Raw genomic sequence first — 16,764 nt, 5'->3', positions numbered from 1 at the left:
GACAGGGCCCGCCTGGGAAGCAGTGTTACGATAGACGGGGATACCTTCGAGTTGGTCGAGGAATTCGTCTACCTCGGATCCTTGCTAACGGCTGACAACAACGTTAGTCGTGAAATACGAAGGCGCATCATCTGTGGAAGTCGGGCCTACTACGGGCTCCAGAAGAAACTGCGGTCCAAAAAGATTCGCCACCGCACCAAATGTGTCATGTACAAGACGCTTGTAAGACCGGTTGTCCTCTACGGACATGAAACATGGACAATGCTCGAGGAGGACTTGCAAGCACTCGGAGTATTCGAGAGACGGGTGCTTAGGACCATCTTTGGCGGTGTGCAAGAAGACGGTGTGTGGCGGCGAAGAATGAACCATGAGCTCGCCCAACTCTACGGCGAACCCAGTATCCAGAAGGTAGCTAAAGCCGGAAGGGTACGATGGGCAGGGTGTGTTACAAGAATGCCGGACAGCAAAGATAGTGTTCGTTTCCGACCCGGCAGATACAAGAAGGCGTGGAGCGCAGCGAGCGAGATGGGCAGACCAGGTGCAAAACGACTTGGCGAGCGTGGGGCGTATCCGAGGATGGAGAGATGCGGCCTCGAACCGTGCATTGTGGCGTCAAATTGTTGATTCAGTGTTATCTGTTTAGATGTTAACTAAATAAATGAAATGAAGACAAATAAGATAGATAAGACAAAGAAAACAAATAAAGTAAGTGACTCCAGGTATTCCCCTGGAAGTTTCTCCAAGAAATCCTTCGAAAGATCCTCCAGGAATTCCTTCGGAAGTTCTACACAGGAATTCCTTCGGAAGTTCTACACAGGAATTCCTTCCGAAGTTCCTCCAGGAATGACTTGGAATTCCTTGAAGAGCTTCCGGAGGAATTCCTCACGGTGTCTTTGTCCGAAAAGGCTTATTTTCAAAAAATCAGTATCTCTAAAACACTCACTACACGGAAGTATAGGTTTTTCTCTTTAATGTAGGTGCATTTTTAAAATGGCTATCATTCGAGATTTCTATGGAATTTGCACTATGGAAGATCCCCTGATAGAACATTTTAGTTTACCAACTATATGAAAGAAGAGAGCATCTACTTTCACGTGGTGGGTGTTTCAGAGGTACTGATTTTTGAAAAAAAAATGTTTTCCCATAGACACACCGTGTCCTGGAGGAACTTCCGGGGGAATTCCTGGACGAACAGTAGAAAACAAGTAGAAAACATTCTCGACACCCTGGCCATAATGTATCCATTGTACTTGCCACACAAGATACATAGTCATGCAATGGCTATCACAGAAAAGCACAGCAAAGCTTTCAATTAATAACTGAGTAAATGTCAATATAATACTAAGTTGAAAAGCAGGCCAAATTCCAGTTGGAATGCATAGTTAGAAAAATAGGTTTTCTAGAATTTAAAAGAAATCCAGCCCAACATTTGAAAAGGGCGTAAATTTATTCCTTCTGATTCTTCGTCTACATATATAGCTAATGTTGGTCTAGAAATATGTAAAACTTCTTGAGCACACACGATTGATTGTTATACAAGTAAGAATAATAAAATAATTCGACAAGGCCACACACGGCACACCATAGGCAAAGCCAGATCCGTTCGATATGATGGAATGATCGTCACTCGTATGTCTGCGCTTAATTAGAGCGCATGGGATGTGGAACCAGAATAACAAACACCATGCACATTTCCTCTCGACTGCACATTAATGCACGGATGATGTATGGCGGCAATGGGCATCCAAAACTGCTCTGCTGTATCGAATCGCTCTATATGGTTCACTTTCAACACCCATGCGATGATGAGTGGCAATGCGCCGTTGAGATATGAATAGCTCCACCATCGTGCATTCGAAGTAGCCTCAACATTTTCTACAACGCCCTAAAGTAGGGTAAATTTTTTCGTCTGTCAGTCATTCATATCCATTATAAACATTTTCCCTTCCAGCTGCCGTCAGATGCGTGAGGGCGCTTCCCTTTACGGACAATACGTACTTGAAATATAAATATGAATGGACTAGTGACGAGCAAAAATAGTGCAATGATAATCAAACGCATCCATGTAAAGATGTTTCACTCATGAATTCTAGGGTGAAGTGTGTCAGTTCAATATATGTTGTTGTTAATTTCAAAACTAGTAACATTGTGTGCAAAAGATATACTGTGATTTTAAGGTAAGCAAATATACGCACAAGTATTACAAAATTCTTCCCAATACTTGAAGCTATAATCTAGATCTGCAAGCATGTTCGATTTATTTTAATTCGCGTTTGAACTGAAATAAAGAAGTTTACGCAAAGATAAAATCGTAAAGCAAACCAAATAAATAAATTTGATTTCGTTTTGTTTACATTTCAATTAGCATGCTTAGCGGTTTCTTGTGTATAGGTAAATACATAGTCTGCAAGTCTATCCATTACCACTTAAAAAACGCGAACGCCAATTAGCACAACTGAACATTTTGTTTGTTTGGTGGAAGATGTGCGGACTGTGTGTAGTCGGATGATGTCTTGCCTAACTGGCAGAAGACTAAATGAGCGCCGTGCTCTCGAATATAAACATTGTCGGAACGATTATATGCCGCCGTAAACAGTTCGTAAAAGCAAGAGTATGGGGTAATGATGCGTAAAATTTTATTCGATATTACGTTTGGAAATCCAATACTTTTTAAATCTTTCTCAATATCCAACAACTTATATTTTGGCGCGAAATTTGCGGTGACACGAATTCATAAACTCATTTAGACATGTGTACTTTCATTTAAAATCAATAGTTAAACACTATGCTACTGTTGATTTCTAGAACTTCAGATAGTAATGTTATTATAACTATAACTAAACTAATTTCACAGACAGGCCTAACTGCAACGAGAGCTTTTATTAATTGAACGCTTTTCGAAAACATCGCCAAATTTAATATGTAATTGCTAAGAGGAATTGAAAGTGTTTGTTCGTTTCGTAGTATACAATTAACAAAAATCTATCAGGTCAAATTTGAATTGCTTTAGTGGTGAATTAATAGCATACGGCGTTAATCACACTGGCCCACATAAAACCACCGGCATAAAGAGAAGGTGTAATTTATGGCAAAACATGTTTCAGTGAGTGGGTTCATTGTATGTAGGCAGCTTCCGAGGTTGCACAAAAATCTTGAGCAAGGTACTTTTTATTCAATTTATACGATGACTTCGCACCAATTCCTAATTGATACCAACCGCTTTGTGATATGGCGCCACGTTTCCACTGTTTGGAAGTGTCAAATTTTGAAGTGTCACACCCACTTGTCTGCACATCGCAGGCGATCGTATATAGGAACATTAAAAATGTTTGAGTGAGCAAGCTGGTTTTTGAATGTAAATCAGGAGCGGAGGAGTCTCAATTTTCTACCAACTCAACGCCTCTGAACGGTGATCAATTGAAAAGATTGGTTTGCCTAATCTCCAACAGCGTTGATTGCGTGCGATGCTTGTTAGTGCTGCCACACTTCCCTCTCATATATAAACTGTGCTCTGCTGACGCAGAAGTTTAATGACAATTTATAGGGTGAGCACATGAATTATACTAAATATTATGGATAGTATGGTAAAAATGCATCATCTTTCATCAAACCCAAATTGAACGCGTACCATTGTCTGTGTATATCTTTTGGTGGCTGCATCATATTCATAATTGTATTTCAAAGTTGTAAAGAAACTTCAACCCTTGATTCGTATGCATTTTGTTTATCTTCTCTTCTTTTCTAGCCATCAGTTTTTTTTTTCTCCCCATACATTCACACAAACTAAACGGGAAATAAATAATTTCCGCACGGTTGGGCATAGGAGCGTCAAATTTGTGTTAACCTTATGACTTTCTCTCCCAAGTGCATGCTGGAGTTGGTTGGCTTCGCTGGTCGTGCGATGCTTGAAGGCTACTTGGCAGTGTTGAGGATAAGTTATGACCATGACCTCACCATGTTTGCTACATCCGTGGTTTAATTATGAGCCCTCCGGGCCTCAGCAGCAGCGCTGCACTTCAAAGTTGCACACAGACATGATGAAGGCAAAGCCATGCCACACCAGCAGCGGGAACTATGATCATTTCGAATCCGCTGCCTAGATCGGTGAAAGCGAACTATGGGATCGATAACACCTAACAGGGTGCTCAGTCGGTTCCATAAGCTGATTTGATAATCCCAAATCGGTTATTTTGTGCTATTGTACTCATTTTTTGAGCATATTGTACTCATTTTTTGAAGTATTTTAGTTGTTTCATAATATTATAACATTAAAAATACTAAAGATGGTTAGCGTGAATACGACTACGCTAGACTATTCGCAGACTAACTCAAATATTTATTTTTTTGTGATATTAAAGCATTCTAATTAAATATAATTAACTTTCTCATGGAATTCGAATGCATTGCCATTCATAGACAACAAACTAAGAAAATTGTGCAATGCTAACGTTGGCACAATTCATGGGGGCGTCAAAGAACTTTACTGATTACCCCCATAGCTGACGACTCACGTTTTCTATGGTGAAACGTTGTGCACGCTGAATTATTGGCGCGTCATTAACCGGATTGATAGCGTTGGCCGTGTGTCTGTATCGTTGCCATTTCCGCAGCCGTTTGTGGTCGGTGTGATTGTGTCGTCTGTTCGCGCAAGTTCTTCGCGGTCGTGAGTTCCCCCCAGTTATTGTGCAGAGAGAAACGGCATTGCAGCACCGACTACACCACTAGACCGTGAGTCGGTCCGTCGGCGTGCTGCAACATTTCTGGTGAATGCCGTTGCATTGAAAATTGTTTTACATACTAGAAGAAAAAGATCAAAGACAAAGAATTCTTAAAACCACAATTAAAAAAAAAAACAGAGATTCCGAAGTACAATTTATGTCCTCATACCATAATTTCTTATGCTAATACGCTTCGACAAAATATCTGAGGTCCCAGAAAAACCACATCACTTCTATAGATAAAAAAAACTAATTAATCCACCTTGTGGTTATGATGCCTTTCTCGTTCGTTCAAAAGGGTTGAGAAACATATAACCTATAGTAAAAGTCTTACATAACACTAATAGATGGATAGGTCCTATTTTCCACATTTGTTTAAGTATTGTAAAATTTCCTGCTGAACGCAAATTGTTGCAAGTAAATCGGATAAGTGTCAAAAAGAAGATTTTTATTATACAGGTTTTGAAATTAGGCTACAGCTCTTCGATGAACCTACACCGAATGGAGTATCCTTCTCCACTGGACTCGATCCTGGGCCAATCGCTTCCAGTCGCCCTGAACATTGACGTTCTTCCGGCATACGAACAACGTGACCAGCCCACCGTAGTCTGCCGTGTTGTATAAGCTTAATAATATCCAGCCCTTTATACACCTGGTACAATTCGTGATTCATGCGACGCCGCCAGATACCGTTCTCCTGTTTACCGCCGAGTATTGTCCGCAGCACCTTACGCTTAAACACTCCGAAAGCTCTCCGATCAGCCTCCTTTAACGTCCATGTCTCATGGCCGTATAAAGCCACCGGAAGAATCAGAGTAGTATACAGCGCGAGTTTTGTTTTCGTTTGCAGACTACGGGACTTAAGCCGGTTACGATGTCCGTAATAAGCCCTATTTGCAGCTGCAATACGCCTTTTCACTTCGCGGGTAACATCATTATCGCACGTCACTAATGAAATTGAAATTAGTATTTGGCCAATTTTTAATGGGAAACAATGGAACAGGATTCCCCGTCGAATGCAACGCAAATCGGTTAAGGTTAAGTGCCCGACAAATGAGTGAGTTTTTTATACGGGTATTGATTATAAAAAAATATATTTTGGCCATAACTGTTAAGCCTAAAGTGCGATCGGGGTGATTTTCAATAGGAAATGGGACAGAATTCCCAGTCAAATGTAACTTGTTGCGAGTAAATCGGTTAAGGATATGTGCCAGAAATGAGTTTTTTTTGTGCACACATACAGACTTCACCTCAATTCGTCGAGCTGAGTCGATTGGTATTTAACACTATGGATCTCTGGGACTTTTATAAAAAGTTTGTTTTTGGAGCGAACATATAGCCTTTACGTATACTTTGTATACAAGAACGGCAAAACTACGAAGTACAGTTCAGAATTCAGTGAATCTGTGCCAAAAGTTACATTTTTCAAAACAGGATACAGGGAATTTTGCTGTAACAAAATATTTTTATACTAGCTTTAGTATTGTACGTGGATTTCCTTATTGGACCCGACCGTTCGAAATAGTCGCTCCTTGAACGGTCGTTGGAATCGACGTTTTCACCTTCACACCGGTTTTCATAGTAAAATCTGTCAAAACTGACAAGTCTGCCACGTGCTTTTTGTTGTTTCCCTCGGGCTTCTCTTTCTTTTTCCGATGTTTTGACATCTGTGTTGATAGACAACGAGCAAAAAACTAGGTAGTCTACCAAACATTATTGAGTTTGGCAAACGTTGCTGCAAAAGGAAACGTTTGAAATAGGCAAGTGAACCGACCTTCGAATCCATTGGTCAAGCTCCTGGAGGACCAACGCGCACTGGGACTTTTCGAAAGGAAAGTGCTGCGTACCATCTATGGTAGGGTGCAGATAGCGGACGGTACGTGGAGGAGGCGAATGAACCACGAGTTGCATCAGCTTTTGGGAGAACCATACATCGTTCACATCGCGAAAATCAGAAGACTGCGGTGGGCCGGGCACGTAGTCGGACAGTAATCCGGTGAAAATGGTTCTCGACAACGATCCGACGGGAACAAGAAGGCGAGGTGCACAGCAAGCAAGGTGGAGCGATCAGGTGGAGGACGATTTACAGACCCTCCGCAAACTGCGTGGTTGGCGAAGTGCAGGCGTGGACCGAGCTGAATGGAGAAGACTTTTATGTATTGCACAGGCCACTACGGCCTTAGTCTGGTAATAAATAAATAAAAACTTTTGAGTTATTAACAAAATATGAAACCGATTAAGAGAAATCGATCAATACAGTTACGCCCCTATGAAACTAAGCGTAAAATATACACTCCCGGCCAAAAGTTTGAGTTCACCCTCGAAAAGAAATAGGCAAAAAAATTGGTCGTATTTTTGCCGTCTTACATCCGATTTCGGGTATTGTTAGCTCAGTACATAGATTATGAGTAGATCTTGCATCGTAGGTGTTTGAAACGAACAATTTTAATTTTTTATGTACTTTAATATTACCAGAAGATTCACATTTTTCTTAAATTTATGTAGTAAAAATATGTTCATTTTTTCTCGAAATTGGGACCACAAAATTTAGAATTAAAAAGTTAAATTGAACCCATTTTTAATCACCCTTGATTAAATTTCGGCGGATTTTTTTTTAAATCAGAATGTTTACTCAAGTGCATGGTACGCATCGGCCAAAAGTTTGGGTTCACCCATTACATGTTGATCCGGTCATAAGTTTGTGGTTACTCTCCTGATGTAAGTCCTAATTCAGTTTTAGCCTAATTCTGTCTAAGGAAAAGTTTTCGACGTTTTGTTTTGAAAGAAAATTCCAGTCATTTATCAGCCAAATTCACATGTTTATATACCTATTAAACCAAATAATGGCCTCCAAACTCGCCTGACATGAATCAAATAGATTATTCTGCCTTTAGAGATGTGCGCCGGTCCGAAAATCGTCGGCGGCGACGGTGTGAATCGGTGTGGAAATTTGTTAGTACATTCATATTTTTTTCAATTTATTTGTTTTTTGTTTTGTTTTTAAGACATTAACGGAAGAATTAGGATACAGTCTAGTTGATTCAACTCTCGTATATACATGCTTCCCAGCTATCACTGTCAAAAAATCAGGGGTCGTAATGCTCACTCATTCTCACGAGCAAAAGATGCTCACTCACGCAGATTTTCACCGAGAAATCATTTTGCAGGAAAAACAAAAAGGCCGGATGAGAGATATCTGTTTGTCCCTTACTGTTCGAGCCGCGAAAAAGTGATTTGTTCTCACATCTTCTATCTTTTTCATGCCTTCGCCAATGCAAACAAGAGTAGCCATTATGGAGCAAATACCTATCCCAACAAGCAGTCAATGTGGCTGTATGGCTAGAGTGAGCGCAACCCAGTGCTATTTTTGTTGGTGTTCTAGGTTCGAATCCCATTGCGGTCTCATATTTTTTTTATAAACGCACACTGAACATTTTCGCGAAAAATGAGTGAGGCGCAAGAATGATCAACCGAAAAAAGAATTTCATCAAGTAGGCATGATTTTCGTTTATTTTTGTAGGCCTGCTCTAGATGAAAAAAAGAGCGAGTGAAAGATGTTTCTCGCCACAGATTGCCAGAAAAGATTATCATTCGGCCCGAAAATAGCTTATTTTTATCTCACCGTGACGGAAAGAATGAACCCTGCAAATAATACATCAAAACAATACTAATGGTTGTTTTTACTCACAATTTTTTTGCGAAACTTTATCGACAATACGATGACATCAACAAGAGAGGAAAAAGTGACTACAACAGAATCGAATTAGTTTCATAGCGAGCGAGTCATTCACCGTATCTCATAAGTCATAAGAACGAAATTTTTAACGAAATTATTAAAAAACAATAAAATTCGTTTGAACAAAGCAGTGAATCAGTGTTGAAACGACAAATTTGAAGATTGAAACAACAATGCCCTCTTTGTTTGATGCAATAAACGAAACAGTTGTTTCAATCGTCTTTTTCTTCTGCGTATATAGGAACCATTTTAAAATTTCCACGAGGAATTTTCCGGAATTTTCACTAAACTTTTTCAGAATTTGAACATTCAATTTTGATTTTTTTACGATAAGCTGTTTTGTTTTTCTCATAGGCAGGGAATGTAAAAGAACAACATTGCCAATGACAAAAACTTTGTTCTCTCTTGTAAATGTTGGGACAAACTCAACTTGCAACCAGCGTTTGTCCCAAACTGCAACAGAATAGGACAATGATCGCCTGCCGCGCATTTAGAAAAGGTTTTCGGTGATGTTTTTGGCTAAATAAGTATCAGTTATCAATGTTTAGACATAAATTTTACCATCTGTTGACATGATTTGTGTTTTACTTCTGATATATACAAATCATCGCAGTTTGAAAAGCTCAAACAAATACCTCTCCATGTTTGTTGCAAAAAAAAACGCAACGGACGCAGAAGGGAAAAAAGAAATATCGCTATTCTCTTTTGTTGCTTGTTTTTTACATTTTTCTTGCTCATGTGAAATTCTTCGAAAATTTTTCACATTTTAATTAGCCATAGCCTCGACAATCGATTGAAAACCGTTGTCTCTAACAGGTTGTTGGTCGAAATGGTCGGTTGAGTGAGCCGAATGAGTCAACAGGCCGAAAATGCCGTTTGGTCGTAATGGTCGTTCGACAGAAAGTGCCATTTGGCCGAATGACTTTTCTGCACTTTAGGCAGAACGGACTCCGACACTTTAGGCAAGATGTCTATTTCGGCCAAATGGCCCTTTCTGTTAAACGACCATTTCGTCCAATTGAGCTATTCGGCCAACGGATTTTTTCAGCTAAAGAAACTTTTCGGCCGAATGACATTTTCGACAGTATGTACCTTTCGACCAAACGACATTTTCGGCGAAACAACTTTAGAGTAGATGGGCTTCGGCTAAATGGTTTGTTCGGTCAAATCCCATATTTTGCCAAACAACATTTGGCTTTCGGCCAAATGTCTTTCTGTCAAACGACATTTTCGTTTAAAAATTCTATTTCAACGAGAAATTCTGTGGTTTCAACGGAAATCCAAAATACGGTAATAAGGTTAAAACCCAGATTAATCCACCTAGAGCCTGGAGCCTTTCTCGTGAGTTATAAAAATAGTATTTTGACCATAACTTTTGAGCCCATAGTCCGATATAACTAATTTTCAATAGGAATGCGACAGGTTTCCGCGTCGAATGCAACTTGTTGCGACTGCGAGCAAATCGGTATAGGATAAGTGCCTGAAAAATTAGTGACATTTGTACATGGTTTTGCGCGCAAACCCACACATACATACATACACACACACAGACAGACATCATCTCAATTCATCGAGCTGAATCGATCGGTATATAACACTATGGGTCTCCGGGCCTCCTATAAAAAGTTCATTTTCGGAGCGAACATATAGCCTTTACGTATACTTTGTATACGAGAAAGGCAAAAACTGTTTGTTTGACAACTGTTTCTTTTGTATTTTAGTAAAAAACGGCTACTCAGTCATCATTTTGTAAAACTAGTATGATATTTACCCAACGTGTCGACACGGGGATTGTGTCTTCCTCAGTATTTCCCCCCTGAACTCGAAGATTTAGATTTTTCAAGGAAATCATTGGTATTTTCACGAAAACTTCAATGGAGTTTCAACGTGATGAGTTGGAGATATCTATCGGAAAATTCTGCGGACTTCTTCGAATTTCATTCGACGTGGAAAATCATAGTGACGCCGATGCAAAATTGTCGGCGGTGGCGGCGTGCAAAAAACTATCGGCGGCGGCGGTGTGGCGCGGCTACACACATCATTGGAACATTTAATAACTTGTCTTACCCTACCCTAGCCTAATGAGAATATTTGGAGGCATCGATATGAGCAGGGAATCAATATTAGAGCAACGCCTAACAATATACCCTTTGTCGTCAACAGAGTTTGTTACTGACAAACGCACCTAGCGACAAACCTTCATCAGAACACGAACATAATATGACAAGAATCATGTGCCTTGCACGCTCTATTTCCGAGAATACGATGCTAATATTGTAATCATTGTTGTTTTCTCGAATATTTCCATAAAAGCAGAAACTTTGATAGCATAAAACCGAAAATTGCTCTAGAAATAATGCAAAATAACGGGATGAAAAGTTAGCAACAAGATTGTCTTCTTTTTTGTTGCTGACAAAAATTTTCGGATCTTTGTCATTATTATCTCCGACAAAAACAAAGCTTTGTCGTCGGTTCTCTTTTGTCGCTTGTTTCGCAAGCGCATTTCAGAAAAATTGATTCCCTGGATATGAGCATTACAATGTGTGGTAATGTATTCACGTTGTCCATAAATATTTTGTTATTTAATCAGACCACATTGTATTCTTGTGCTGTGCGGTTCAATTTTCCCTTTACTGAAGGAAGTTTTTAATACTACTCAATAGTACTTCTTAGTGCTATTTGTACCTAATGATCCTGTCAATCTTTGCTTGGAACCGTGCCTTCGTTTTACGTTGAATTCGTTTGCGAGAGCAAAATTCCAACAAGCGGTGGTCATCCTACAAGGACACCGTTCTGGATTTTCCTGTATTTTCTACAAGCTTTAAAAAAACTTCCTTAGAGCTCTTTATCCTTTTTGGTAAATTTATTTAACAAATGTTTTCAATTAGCACTTTTTCCTGATAAATGGAAAAACGCCAAAGTTATTCTAATTTTAAAGCTGGACAAAAATTCAGTCAACCACTCACCAGTTGTTAAGAGTTACGAATTTAAATCGACAAATCTGGAGGATATTCGACTGGAGTTGCTCTTTTGTAGTAGATTGCAGAAAAGTTTGGATACTTTTCCACTTAAAATCTTCTATTGCAACGATCAGCTTCTTGTATCCTTAGTATCAATTAGATAAAGATTAATAATTTAGTAAGCATTGTAATTCTTACATGGTTCAATTCAACCAGAGGAAAAATTTGTCGATAAGAGATGAGAAAAATGAAACAGAACAAGAAAGAAAATCCTACACCTCGTACATCCCACCTTACAATAAGATAAATAGTAAATTATGGACTTATTTGCTCATAGTACGTGCTCATAAGTACGAACGGATTTATATAAGATATAAGTTGTTGAGTTAACACGACTGCTAAAGTTCCCGTGAGTGCCCATTATAGTCTTTGAGCATTCATGAGTTCTAATAAATTTTAGGAAATGAGGCATCAAGTGCCGAAACACTCGTTAATAAAAGCAATAATAATAATAATAAGTTTTAACAAATAACGAAAATTATCAAAGAAAATCAAAAGAATAAAAATCCCCGCATGTTGAGTTAAGCTTTAATGTAGGAGAAAGGTAAAAACACCGAAATCTGACTCAAAATGAACAACAGTGATTTAAATAATATTCAGATAAAAGACTTTCATCTTCATCACGGAACCAGCAAATTAATTGGATAGGTCCCGCCTATTTTCGTTGGTCGCGTGCTATACACGATTATCGCTTGATTGGTGTTACGATGACAAATCTTATTTAACGGCGAGTGATGTTGTGCGCTGTCAGAAGCTTGCACTGTCCAATCCATCGCTTCACGAGCCCGCGGTTTGATAATGGACATCACGAGCCGAACGTACGCGATTAATATATCAAAATTGTGTTTTCAAAACAATATGCCGCAAACGCAGGAGTGACTCGATTTCCGTAGAAAACGTGAACCGAATGTAAGCGCGCCAGTCAAATGAGATGATGCCAATGAATGAGCAAGCAGCATAAATTTTGCGCGTGGGTGCCCGCTGTTGCATTCGTTGCTTTGATCTGCTAGAGTAGAGCTTGATTTCTACCCACCCAAATAGACTCGGTTGATTCATGACATTTAGCAGAACGTCGAAAACGTTGGGTTACAATACTTCGAGGTGCGCCCAGTGAAGGGAGCTATGGACAGAAATGATGTAATTATTAGTTGGGAACTCTAGGTCTGCTGATAATAGATACTACAAGAGGTCTTTCGAAATCAAGTAAATATTGAAACAATTTTCAGTGGGCGTCCATAAAAAAACTACCATGCTTTCAAGAGCGCATCATACTAAATTTACGTTAAATATACAAACAATGCTCACAGATAACATGCACACGTTGTATAAATTTCCAATATTACACATGCAGTAATGGATTTATACATCGATGTCCAATTTTACAGTTCCAAATGAATTATGTACTGAAAAGTAAACAGTGAATCAATTTAAGCAAGCAATCAAATTTCTAATACTCTGAACGCATTATCCTAGTATTCAAACTCACATGCATGTATGTGCCATGGGTCTCTCTCTAGCCCTATAGTACATGAACAGCAGCTTAGCAGCCGTTTCCATGGCCGGATATAATTTAATCTAATTCGGGCTCGCACTTTTTACACTTCCCCGAGCTCGCTAATGTGGTGTGATATAGCTTTTACTTTACATTTGCAGCGAAGCAAAGCGCCAGCAGAGCGCCGATACCGACCGTGCTTCTTTAGGTTTGGATATCAATCCCGCATATTGAAGTGAAGTGAAAAATGATGCAAAGTAGAGTGCGAGGTGTGTTTAAATATAGAAATTGCCATTGCCATTCGTTTCGCCGTTATGCTTCGTCTACATTTTGTGAGTATGTTTGACACTCTATTTCGCACAGCAAACACCACGAATCATAGACAGCCACGGACGCACGCCGTCAAGTACAATCGATAGGACAAGAGGCTCTCGTTGTTAAGGCTCTTCTCAACATGAGAAAGGCAGATTATTAGATTTTGATACGCTTTATTGGTATTTATGGAGGTGTCACAGTCAAATGCTCTCGAATGTAGATGAACGTTGTCATTGCACACAAAGCGTGTTCTAAAATTGACAACATATAGTAATCCGAACTGGAGTAAGGGGAAACAATACTGGGCTCTGGGTTGATCGAAAGGACTGGGTTCGAATCCCGGTCTGGAATAGAAAACTTTGCTAAGTTTTCTCCATTTTCCACAGGCTTAGAGTGTTCGTACTATACGTGATATACGAATGATTAAACAGTAACATTGCTTACTTCTATGTTTTAATTGCGGAAATATTCAATGAACACTTAATTACGAGGTAGCATTGTGTCAGTTGTGGGATGCGCAGAAAATATTGCACAGAAAACATCCTTAATCGGACCGATAATCGAACTCCCTGCCCTAATCATGCACGTTTTCTTGCAAGGTTAACTCGAGACCCCATAGCAACAAAATAATGTGTCTTGTCCAAAACGTGGTTGCACCAAACTATTTTTTTAAATTAAATTACATCTGCTGCAGTTCATATTGGAAATTGAATTCAATGTAAAACTGAATCACTCCCTTGCATTTGTATATTTTTAATTTTTGTATACTTCCTACATGCATTTGGAACTGACATTTGACCGGCGCTGGGTGAGTAAGTCATCACCCGGTCGACGGTAGCGTGGTTCCTCCTTACATCAGCCAGCCAAATCAGACCGACCCGGGCGGCGGCCGCACGGTGCAATGGTCGTTGGCGATGGTAGCGAACCAAACTCGATCAATGAGTTAACAGAAATAAATAAATAACTCAGCACGAGAGAAAGAGCAAATGCCTCTCGAGTGTGTAATAATGAATGAGAACGTCAAAGCAATGCAGAGTACGATTGTGTAGGAAGTAGAAACGTTCGGAGGAATAACCGGCTTTCCGTGGTTTGGCGTAGGTATCTTCTTTTTATTGTGGTGGAAAGATGCAACGAAACAGAACTTGTTGTTTTCATTGTAAGCTTCGAATGGCGTACATAACACTTGCTACCACCAGACAGCGAGCTGGCTGGGATGGGATAGGGACAGAGCCGCAACAAACGGAGCAATCGAGAGGAAGATGCCGTCGACTGTGACTGGGTAGTATAAACAGAACACAGCCGAATTGCATAACAGAGTTCAGTTCAGTCAGTAGTGTGAGGCGTGAATCGGATTTAACGACTGTTTGTTTGACCGCGATCCAATTCTGCAAAACAGAAAAAAAAGAGCTGTGATTCAGCTGTTGGATCGAGATTTTTCGTCTAGCGAGATGAAGTAGCAGTAAATAGAACGTTTGTTAATACGACGGCGTTTTACTTAAAAGTGTCATTCCCCTCGTTTGTGTGATTCTGAAAACTATTTGGCAAGGGAAGGCTGTATTCAATTGGATCTTATTTAAATTCTATCAGCAACAGCAAAACTTCCTCGCTAATTTTCTCCCCTTTCTCTTCAAACGGAAGTTTCGCAAATGGAAGGTCGTATGATTTATATCGTCACTAAAAATGCCCTCCGCTCGCTTTAAAGTCTATTTCAATACAAAAATCTTCATGCCTGCCGTATGCTAACCGAGCTTTCAAAACAATATGTTTGCCTCTAGCTGTATCATTAAAATGTACGTCTAAGTTTGAAAGATGATATTAGCATTTCCATATATATTTATTTATTTATTTATTTAATGTGTTTATCAACAGGCATCTTACAGCCCAAATGATTTTATATAATGCTATTCAAACTAATACTAAAGCGTACAGGCTCTTAATGGTTCAACAAGTTACAAAATAAACGAAAAGTAGAACTATGTACGAAGAGCAAACAAATTGGAAAACCTTCGTCTAAGATTAGAACGACTAACACTAAAGTCGAACACTGAAGCCACTCTGTTGAAGATCCTTTGCAATCCAGTAATCGCACCGTGCATGCTGTAGTTGGTGCGTTGGAAAGGTAAACGGAGCATGAGGTTATTTCTCAAAGACCGAGGGCAACGTTAATGTTCACATGCCCAAGAATCGTTGGACAGTCTAAGCGACTTTGAAGAGCGTCGGCGATGAACAAAGCCCTCGCCGTATTCCTACGCACATACAGGGGCTCCAGATGTATTAGTTGGCAACGATCGTGGTAACTCGTCAGATGAACAGGGTTTCTCCATGGTAATTTGCGTAGTGCGTAGCGCAAAACCTGCGTTGTACCGACTCGATTCTCTCAACGCCATTGTTGTAGTTTGGGCTCCAGACTTCAGAACAGTATTCTAAGATGGAGCGCGATAAAGAGCAGTATAACGCTTTCAGGCAGTAGATGTCGCTGAAGTTTTTGAGAGCTTTAGCTACAACATACGATACATGCTGTTTAAATGTGAGTTGGGTATCCAAGATAACTCCCAGATCCTTAATATTGTCCACGCGTACGATATCTGCGTTCAACAAACGGTAGCTGAAGTGAATCGGATTTTTTTCCGCGAAAAGGAAATTACTGAACATTTCTTCGGGTGTACCATCATACGGTTGAGTCTGCACCAATCAGCGAACAATTCAAGCTGCTGTTGGAGAAAGCAACAATCTTCTGTTGAGCGAATTAGACAAAACATCTTGAGGTCGTCAGCGAATGACAATCGTGGTGCCTTCAAAGCTAGATGCACGTCATTGAAGTACAATAGAAAAAGGAATGGACCCAAGTGGCTACCTTGAGGTATCCCTGATGTTGAAATAAAGCTGGGAGCCTGGTTATCTCCAATGGTAACCGCGGTCTTGCGGTCTGTGAGGTATGAACGGAACCAATGTAGGAAGCTACCGTTAATGCCGAACTTGTTCATTTTTGCAATCGCAATGTCGTGATTCACTTTATCGAAAGCAGCGGCCAGGTCCGTGTAAATCACATCGGTTTGCGCACGTTGTACCATACTATTTGTTATAAAGGAAGTCAGGCAGAGCAAATTAGTAGCTGTCGATCGCCCAGACGTGAAGCCATGTTGGTCGTTACTGAGAAACGGTTTGCAATGGGCCTCAAGTGGCTCCAAAATAACCAGCTCGAATAATTTGGAAACAGCGTTTAACGAAGTGATCCCGCGGTAGTATAACATTAGGATGCGTTTAATTTCACGCAGAAGTAATGAACTTATCTTATAAATTAAAACAGCAAAACGCAAATTGGGGCTATTCAGAAATCACGTGACCCTTTTTCGCAGATATTTGACCCCCTTCCCCTAAGTGGCGCTTTGTGGTCTTTTGATGAACTCCCTCTATAAGCACGTGTTTTTTTTAATCTTGAACGTGTCTACTTGACTCGACTACCACACGTCTTAGACAGTTGAA

At 39.9% G+C, this 16,764-nt stretch overlaps 1 protein-coding gene across 10 annotated transcripts in view; it reads right to left on the bottom strand.

Moving 5' to 3' along the window:
* LOC134211633 (protein MTSS 2) overlaps window positions 1–16,764 on the bottom strand; it is a 160,052-nt gene that overhangs the window by 79,532 nt on the left and 63,756 nt on the right. The window lies entirely within an intron of this gene.

The sequence above is a fragment of the Armigeres subalbatus genome, chromosome 2 (assembly GCF_024139115.2).
Source record: "Armigeres subalbatus isolate Guangzhou_Male chromosome 2, GZ_Asu_2, whole genome shotgun sequence".
Classification (NCBI taxonomy): domain Eukaryota; kingdom Metazoa; phylum Arthropoda; class Insecta; order Diptera; family Culicidae; genus Armigeres; species Armigeres subalbatus.
This window is presented reverse-complemented; position numbering and strand designations above follow the sequence as displayed.